The sequence below is a fragment of the Chiloscyllium plagiosum genome, chromosome 3, assembly GCF_004010195.1.
Source record: "Chiloscyllium plagiosum isolate BGI_BamShark_2017 chromosome 3, ASM401019v2, whole genome shotgun sequence".
NCBI lineage: Eukaryota > Metazoa > Chordata > Chondrichthyes > Orectolobiformes > Hemiscylliidae > Chiloscyllium > Chiloscyllium plagiosum.
This window is the reverse complement of record NC_057712.1, coordinates 13,034,845-13,044,092: the sequence shown is the minus strand read 5'-3', so window position 1 is coordinate 13,044,092 and position 9,248 is coordinate 13,034,845. Positions and strand designations below refer to the sequence as shown.

The 9,248-nt window shown below is 43.0% G+C and overlaps 1 long non-coding RNA gene across 1 annotated transcript in view; it reads left to right on the top strand.

Annotated features, from left to right (window-relative positions):
• The first annotated feature begins 6,391 nt into the window (after positions 1 to 6,391).
• Positions 6,392 to 9,248, top strand: part of LOC122548617 — a 77,753-nt gene continuing 74,896 nt past the window's right edge. Inside the window, exon 1 of the long non-coding RNA XR_006311275.1 lies at positions 6,392 to 6,626. This is a non-coding gene — a long non-coding RNA (uncharacterized LOC122548617). The remainder of the gene's footprint in view (positions 6,627 to 9,248) is intronic.

The window sequence follows — 9,248 nt, the reverse complement described above, 5'->3', positions numbered from 1 at the left end:
TCCTTTTCCATCACTATTTTAAATCTAATAGAATTATGGTCACTGGCCCCAAAGTGCTCCCGCACTGACACCTCAGTCACCTGCCCTACCTTATTTCCCAAGGGTAGGTCAAGCTTTGCACCTTCCCTAGTAGGTACATCCACATACTGAATCAGAAAATTTTCTTGTACACACTTAACAAATTCCTCTCCATCTAACCCTTAACACTATGGCAGTCCCAGTCTATGTTTGTAAAGTTAAAATCCCCTACCATAACCATCCTATTATTCTTACAGATCCCTGAAATCTCTTTTCAAATTTGTTTCTCAATTTCCCTCTGACTATTGGGAGGTCTATAATACAATGCCAATAAGGTGATCATCCCTTTCTTATTTCTCAGTTCCACCCAAATAACTTCCCTGTATGTATTTCCAGGAATATCCTCCCTAAATTACAGTTGTAATGCTATCCCTTATCAAAAACACTACTCCCCCTCCTCTCTTCCTCAAAGGTCCCAGGCTTTCCAGCCTCTCTGTATAACTTAGTACTTCTATACCCGGCAACAACTTGGTAAGTCTCTTCTGAACCCTCTCCAGCTTGATAATGTTCTTCCTCTAACTGGATGATCAGAACTGGGCACAGTATTCCAGAAGAGGCCTCACCAATGTCCTTCTTGCGCCACCTTCAGTTTCACCATTTTGGTATAATCAGTCTCCCTTCCTCTTGGTCATATGGATAGAACAGTTAATTCCTTTGAGTCTTCAGATCGCCAAAGCTTATCCAAAATGCTGCCACTGTTAGGAATTCAGTCTTTGATTTTCTACTTTCCAGGGAACACTTCTTTCAATTTCTTTCCCGATTTTTCAACTTGCATTTTTGGAATGCCTCTTGAAATTGTATCCTCTCCAAAAATGTCACTGGTGTTATATCACTGCTGGAACCATATCAATGTTCCTTCATTGTCACTGGATTAAAATCCTAAAATGCCCGGGGCACAGAGGTGTACAAGTATCTGATGAACTGCCATGATTTGGAGGTGCCAGGGTTGGACTGGGGTGTACAAAATTAAAAATCACACAACACCAGGTTATAGCCCAACAGGTTTAATTGGAAGCACACTAGCTTTCGGAGCGACGCTCCTTCATCAGGTGGTAGTGGAGCTGCAACAGTTCAGGAGGGCAGCTCATCACCACCTTCTGAAGGGACAGTATGGATAGACATCAATTGCTGACCCAGCCAGAGACAACAACACCTCATGATCAAGATTTTTCAGAACAAACCTCCCCTTTGAAGACTTGTTGGACCTGTTGTGTAATATTTACTCAGTTACTTATCCTATTATTCTCCTACAGTTAATATCTGGTGAGGAGCATTCCTTAATATTGGAGCATGTTGTGATGTTTCTCTGTAGCTGTGATCAGGCAAACAAGTAACTTGAAGAGAGTTAAGTGATGGCATCATGGGGATATCATACTGTGTGATATTGCCATAGAAAGGTATTAACTCTATTTTGTATCACGAATGCTGTACTTTGTAATCCATCAGGGCAGTCAGTTAGTCAACCAACTTGTGCCCACACCCTACCATGGTCTGTGATAATGCTGTCATGTGAGGATCAGTGCTGGGCCCTCTACTTTTTGTCATTTACATAAATGATTTGGATGTGAGCATAAAAGGTACAGTTAGTAAGTTTGCAGATGACACCAAAATTGGAGATGTAGTGGACAGCGAAGAGTGTTACCTCAGATTACAACAGGATCTTGATCAGATGTGCCAATGGGCTGAGAAGTGGCAGATGGAGTTTAATTCAGATAAATGCGAAATGCTGCATTTTGGGAAAGCAAATCTTAGCAGGACTCATACACTTAATGGTAAGGTCCTGGGGAGTGTTGCTGAACAAAGAGACCTTGGAGTGCAGGTTCATAGCTCCTTGAAAGTGGAGTCGCAGGCTGAACAGGCTGGGGCTGTTTTCCCTGGAGCATCGGAGGCTGAGGGGTGACCTTAGAGAGGTTTACAAGATTATGAGGAGCATGGATAGGGTAAATAGGCAAAGTCTTTTCCCTGGGGTCTGGGAGTCCAGAACTAGAGGACATAAGTTTAGGGTGAGAGGGGAAAAAAAAGAGACCTAAGGGGCAACTTTTTCTCGCAGAGGGTGGTACGTGTATGGAATGAGCTGCCAGAGGATGTGGTGGAGGCTGGAACAATTGCAACATTTAAGAGGCATTTGGATGGGTATATGAATAGGAAGGATTTGGAGGGATATGAGCCGGGTGCTGGCAGGTGGGACAAGGTTGGGTTGGGATATCTGGTCTGCTTCCATGCTGTACATCTCTATGACTCTATGTATTTAACTAAAATAAAACAAAGAACTGTAGATGCTGCAAATCTGATACAAAGACAGGAAGTGCTGGAGAAACTCAGCAGGTCTAGCATCATTTGTAGAGCGAGAAACAGAGATAAAGTTTTGAGCCCATCTTATGGGTTTTTTCCAAGTTGGAACAATAGAAGCAGCCTGAATAGATGGAACCAATTCCCACAGAACCAGGATTTTGAGGGTTTTTTTAGGTTATCAGTAGCAGCAGTTCTTGCTGAGGTCTCAGCTGGATTTGGAAGTTGCAGTGTATTTCCCCCCACTACACACTCTCTCAGCATTTTCTCTTGATGTTTTTCTTCTTGGGTTACTTGAATTTCATGTGAGACAATCTATTTTATTGACTTTGCTTTTGCCAAGGGTGTGTTTATGGGATGTTACTATATGGGAACAGTTACTGCTTATTAGTAAGATAATCCATTATTCTAATAAGTTTTCCAATAAAGTTGCTATTGCAATTTCTTCTTTCTTTTGATGTATTTTAATTATAGTCAATGCTTTGCTTTAAATCCGGTAGTTTGACCAACCAGAATGAAACACCTAGCACTTGATTTTTAAAATAAGAAAAGGTAAGGGTCTATGCTATCTTCTTAATGTATTTTGACGGGTTGTGTCTCATCAATACCAGTGTGCCAACCATATTCTGGTGAGGATCTTTGACTCATATTGTTGGGTAGCAATAAATAGGATCAGACCATGTGACAAATGACATCATGGGGCTTGCATGCAATACCTTTCCAAACCAATTCAGGCAATGGAAGCATTTATTATCATGCCAAATGTTTATTCAATCAAATTTCTGAATGTTATGCTCTGATTGCAGGCCAGCTCGGCAGCTCCACCTGGGATCCTGACCAGAACCCAGAGCTTGTCCAGACAAGTTTGACAAAGCCACTTGATTGGACCAAACACCGCTGAAGACTGGCACAAATTCATTACAACAATCACCAACATTCAATCCATCAACCTCAGATGTACCATTCACCCCAATTCCAATTTTCAATCTCTGCTCCATGCACAACTCCATCTCAGATATCTGATGCCCAACTCACCCAAGTCAGTATGATAAATTGGAAGAAGTCAATCTGTTGGCATAGCTATTAATGGAGTAGATTGCCATTAGCTTGTAATAGTGAACCTGACATTATGTTTTTCATCCACCAGTCACCTCGAACTCTCCCAAACATTTGACTCACCTTAACGTTGCTCCCAATAACTCTCATTTGCTTAGCTACCCTGACCTGCTACCGTCAAGAAACCACTTAGATGATGTTGTGAAACTTGAAAGGGTTCAGAAAAGATTCACAAGGATGTTGCCAGGGTTGGAGGATTTGAGCTATCGGGAGAGGCTGAACAGCCTGGTGCTGTTTTCCCTGGAGCATCGGAGGCTGAGGGGTGATCTTATAGAGGTTTATAAAATCATGAGGTGCATGGATAGGGTAAATAGACAAGGTCTTTTCCCTGGGGTGGGGGAATCCAGAAATAGAGGGCGTAGTTTTAGGGTGAGAGGGGAAAGATATAAAAGAGACCAAAGGGGCAGCATTTTCATGCAGAGAGTGGTACGGAATGAGCTGACAGCGGAAGTGGTGGAGGCTGGTACAATTGCAATATTTAAAAGACATCTGGATAGGTAAATGAATAGGAAGTGTTTGGAGGGGTATGGACAGGATGTTGGCAGATAGGACTAGATTGGGTTGGGATATCTGGTCAGCATGGACAAGTTGTACCAAAAGGTCTGTTTCCGTGCTCTACATCTCTATAACTCTATGACTCTAAACCAGCTTCCACTATTACAGTTGGCCGTACCTCCAAGGAAATTCTGACTTCAAGATCTGCCAGAGGTAGTCCATTCCTGCCTGTCCATTATTATCAGTACCTTGGAGGGGTGAGACCAAGAAAGAATTTGAAAAGAAATGAACTCGGTGTTCAAAACATTGCCAGTTTTGAAGCCCAACAAGGTCAGGTCATATGTGAATCTCTCATAGTGCAAGATAAGGTGCAAACAGTGGGTGTTTGGAAGTTTACCAAGCCTGGACTCTGGTCTGAAGAATATTGGACTGGTTGAGTCAAGAAATAACAGCATGAATGTGGGTTTCGCCAGCAGATGAGCTGAGGCTTGGCCAGAGATGGGCAATGGCACTGAAATGCAAGTATATGATCTTGTTGTTGGAGTGATTATGTGGTTAGAAGCTCACACCAGGGTCAAACAAATAGAGCACCAGGACAGCAAATGGCTTGATTCAGCCTCAGATATTTGCCAGGCAAAGAAATGTTGTCAGTGCCTGGAGAAAAGATTTTCTGTTCAGAGCCCAAAAGCAAAGTCTTTGGTCGTCCAAATATAAATTGAGGAAATTGCTGCTTCCCCAATTCTGGAAGTTGCCCAATCAGTATGAAAAGTTGGCATAGGTATTAATGGCATAGGTATTAATGGAGTAGATTGCCACCAGCTTGTAATAGTGAACATGGCATTGTGTTTTTGGGTTATCCTGCCAAGCAGCAGCTTGTGGATGAGAAATAGGAGGGAGTCACAGATAGATACTCAGAGGACTCTGGATGTGACAATGTGGAAAAGGGAGAAAGGGAAGTTATTTTAGAAAATTAAGTGATTACGACTGAATAACAAGGAATGTTGCGGCAGGACAAAAGATCAGAAATGTCAGAAGAGTATGGTGCAGTCAATCACGTCAAAGACGGCAGACAGTTCATGAACGGGAAGTGATAGCCTGTTGGCGTTATCAGTGGGCTGTTAATCGAGACACCCATGTAATGTTCTGGGGACCTGGGTTCGAATCTTGCCCTGGTTGATGGTGGAATTTGAATTCAATAAAAATCTGGGATTAAGAGGCTAATGATTGCTGACTGTCAAGAGAAAGCCCATCTGGTTCAGCAATGTCCTTTGAGGTAGAAAATTGCATTCTTTACCTGGCCTGGCCTACATATCACTCCAAACCCTCAGCATTGTGGTTGACTCTTAATTGTCGTCTGGGCAATTAGGGTGGGCTGGGACTAGCCAGTGATGAGTTGAAAAGTGTGGTGCTAGAAAAGCACAGCAGGTCAGGCAGCATCCGAGGAGCAGGAGAGTCAATACCTTGGGCATAACTCCTCCATCAGGAAGCGCTTATGCTCGAAACATCGACTCTCCTGTTCCTCGGATGCTGCCTGACTGGCTGTGCTTTTCCAGTGCTACTCTTTTTGACATTGACTCTCCAACATTTGCAGTGCTCACTTTCTCCTCGCCAGTGATGGCCTCATCCTGTGAATGAATAAAAGAAAAAACAGATCAAGAAGGATAAGAAAGTATAATTAACAGCAATCGTAGCTCATATAAGATGTTAAGAGCTATTTTAATCAGGGGGTGTACATTATTATGTTGGCTGTGTAAGCTACCCTAATGGTGACATAAAAAAAGACCATTTTTGATAATCCCGCTTGCTGCTTTCTGCCTGTGAACCCTTCCTGAGTGCTGGGAAGATCTACGATGTCCACTAATGGGTAAAGATTATTTCTGGCTCTCACAGTCTTGACTGCAGCATTGAGACCACTGCACTTTCCCTGGAGCTGCACAATAGTCGCCCGGGAGATGCAGTCTCCAATTTATCCTTTTCCCCTGTGGGGGTGTGGCTAATCTGCATTCGTTCCCTTCCCAACCACCTGAATGAGCCTGGGAATCACAGGGGTCATGAATCAGTGTCAGTACATCAGCCCCCTGTGTCGACAGGATGCTCTGAGTACCCAGCCTTTATGTACGCCATCCCTTTTACTCTCCATTGGAATGCAGAGCAGGATACACAAATGCAGGATTGTTTTTACTGAATATCCGCCATCAGTTTTACCCTGACCCTTTTGAAGGCTTGTGGGAATAGAGTAGGTGATAAAAAAAGGCAAAAAACGTTGACTAAATCACAGAGGACTACTTTAGGAATGTCGCTTCATTGTTCCCCTGAACACAGCGAAACTGAGATCAGAATCAGAAATGGGACTCTGCCATCTAGAGCAGCAGTTGGTGCATGACACATGAGAATAACTAGAAACAGTCTTGACCTTTGGGGACCGAGCACTCACATCTGCTTCACAATTAAGTAGCAACCGGGAGGAATTTTGAAGATGAATCTGAAATGGAACAGTTCCCAACTTGGTTCAACTTGAGTAGATCTGGATTGCACCATCTCCCTGGCAGTCTCCCTGCTCTTAATTCCTCTGTCATGCCCCTACAAATGCCGGTGCCTGGAAGATTTAAAATTTATGAAGATGACCTGAATCTGACACAGTTTAAGAGGTATTGTACAACGCACTGTATTCATTGTCACAGTTTCGCCTTTTTGTTTTCAATACCGCTGAGAGAGGTGGGGCTGATAAAGGCTGGAGGCTATCTTTACTGCTGACAGTCTACAGTACATGCAAACGATAACATAGAGAAGATTATATGTAGTTTTGCCCACAGGAGCTCCCAGGAATTAACTAGACATGAAGCTGTCAGACTCCCATTCTACGCCAAGGACACTGACAAAAGATATTTGCAAATGAGCCTTTAAATCCCTTAGCAGTCAATGCATAATGCGTGAAAGAATGTGGGTAAGTACAAAAGGCAATATTCACAGCATATCACAGGGTGATGGATAGGAATTGACACATGAACCTGGGTTTGTTGTTATTGGACTGAGTGGGCAGCGAACTCCAGCTGAGACCTCCAAGGCCCCTCTCTATAGCCTCGTTTACATTAAAGCTGTACATTTGCATTTGTTGTGAATTTACAGCTGATTACCATCCAGGCCTTTGCATGCAAATAGCACGATGTTTGGGGCACCTTCGTATGTTTTAAGGGATGAAGTGAAAGAAATAGGATTCATCTTAAATTTGGAATGCAAAGCAACAGAAATAAATATATAAAATGCAAATTGCATTCAAATCCCAGAAGATCACTAACTGGCATTTGCATTAGTTAAAGATGAATAATCTTCTCCCATACATGTTCTCGGTTAACAATAAAGAGGCACAGATGAGAATTTTGGGATGAGACTCACCCTGAGCTTCTGATGAATGGTGGGGGTGTCGGGATGCAGAGGTGGGGGTGGGAGGGCACATTATGGAGGAAGGATGTGCAGTTATAAAGTACAGTACTGAGAAAGGTGCTGAAATTCAGGGAGAATTGAAACAGGCAGATATTGGACCGTTTCTTCCAGCGATAGCTTGCTAAGTGTCACACACAGTTGAAACTTTATTGCTGGAACAGCACAGCAGGTCAGGCAGCATCCAGGGAACAGGAGATTCGACGTTTCGGGCACAGGCCCTTCTTCAGGAAAGTGTCACACACAGACCAGCACATTCTCATTTTGGTTTAAGGTAGAACATAAGAAATAGTCAGAGTTGAGAGTGTGTTGCTGGAAAAGCACAGCAGGTCAGGCAGCATCCGAGGAGCAGGGAAATCGACGTTTCGGGGCCGGAGCCCTTCATCAGGAATCAGAAATAAGAAATAGTCAGTTCAGCCCTTCAAGCCTGTCCCACCTTTCTAAAAGGTCAGAAGTCACATGACACCAGGTTATAGTCCAACAGGTTTATTTGAAATCACAAGTTTTTGGAGCACTGCTCCTTCGTCAGGTGAAGTCAAGTTCAACTAAACCTGTTGGACTATAATCTGGTGTCATGTGATTTCTGACTTTGTTCACTCAAGTCCAACACCAGCACCTCCACATCATCCCCTTCTACAAGATCATAGTTGATCAGCTTGAGACCTCAACACCCTGACATTTTAAAAATTGACCTACCTCCTCTTTAAATACTTGCAGTGATCTTGCTTTCAAAGGTGTTGGGGATAGAGAATGCTAGATATTAACTGAATATCCTGTCAAACCCCCTCAGAATCTGAGACACTTCAATGTGATAATCTCCTCATTCTTTTAAACTCTAAGGAATGAAGATCTAACCTGTTTGATTGTTCTTAATAAGTTAACCTCTTCATCCCGGGAATCATCTTGGTGATCTCTTTATGGAACTGCCTTCAATGCTAGCATATCCTATTTTAAACTCATCTTGGCTCCAGAGGCCCACTCTCACACTGAAGAGAACAAGAGGACTGGCCATGCTTATAACCCAAGGTTCACCACACCTCAGGCAAGGTAGAGAATGCAGGATCTTGATGGAATTGAACCCACACTGTTAGTGCCACTCTGCATTATAAACAGCTAGCCAGCTAACTGACCTAACCGATCCTCTGAGGAGAAAGTGAGGTCTGCAGATGCTGGAGATCAGAGCTGGAAATGTGTTGCTGGAAAAGCGCAGCAGGTCAGGCAGCATCCAGGGAACAGGAGAATCAACGTTTCAGGCATAAGCCCTTCTTCAGGAATGCACGTAACCGATCCTCTGGTAAGATAAGCCTACCATAGTCCCAGATGACCATAGGGCTACTCTCTCATTTGAGAGATATGACTCATTCGGAGTTTCATTGGAAGCTCTAAACCTTAAATTTGATTTTTATATGATCAAATCCAAGAAAGTTAAAAATCACACAATACCAGGTTATAGTCCAACAGGTTTAATTGGAAGCACACTAGCTTTCAGAGCGACGCTCCTTCATCAGGTGAGCGACACTCCAAAAGCTAGTGTGCTTCCAATTAAACCTGTTGGACTATAACCTGGTATTGTGTGATTTTTAACTTTGTACATCCCAGCCCAACACCGGCATCTCCGAATCAAATCCAAGAAAGACATAATGAAGAAGGTCCATCATTCCTTTGCCAGCTCTTTGTAAAAGCGATCTAATCAGTCACATTTCCCCAGCTCATTCCCATATCCTTTTTCCTTGATTTTCCCTCATTGAAATATTTATCCAATTTTCTTTTGAAAGACACTATTTGATTCTACAATCACCATTGTTCCATGACATGCCAATTACATCTGTGAA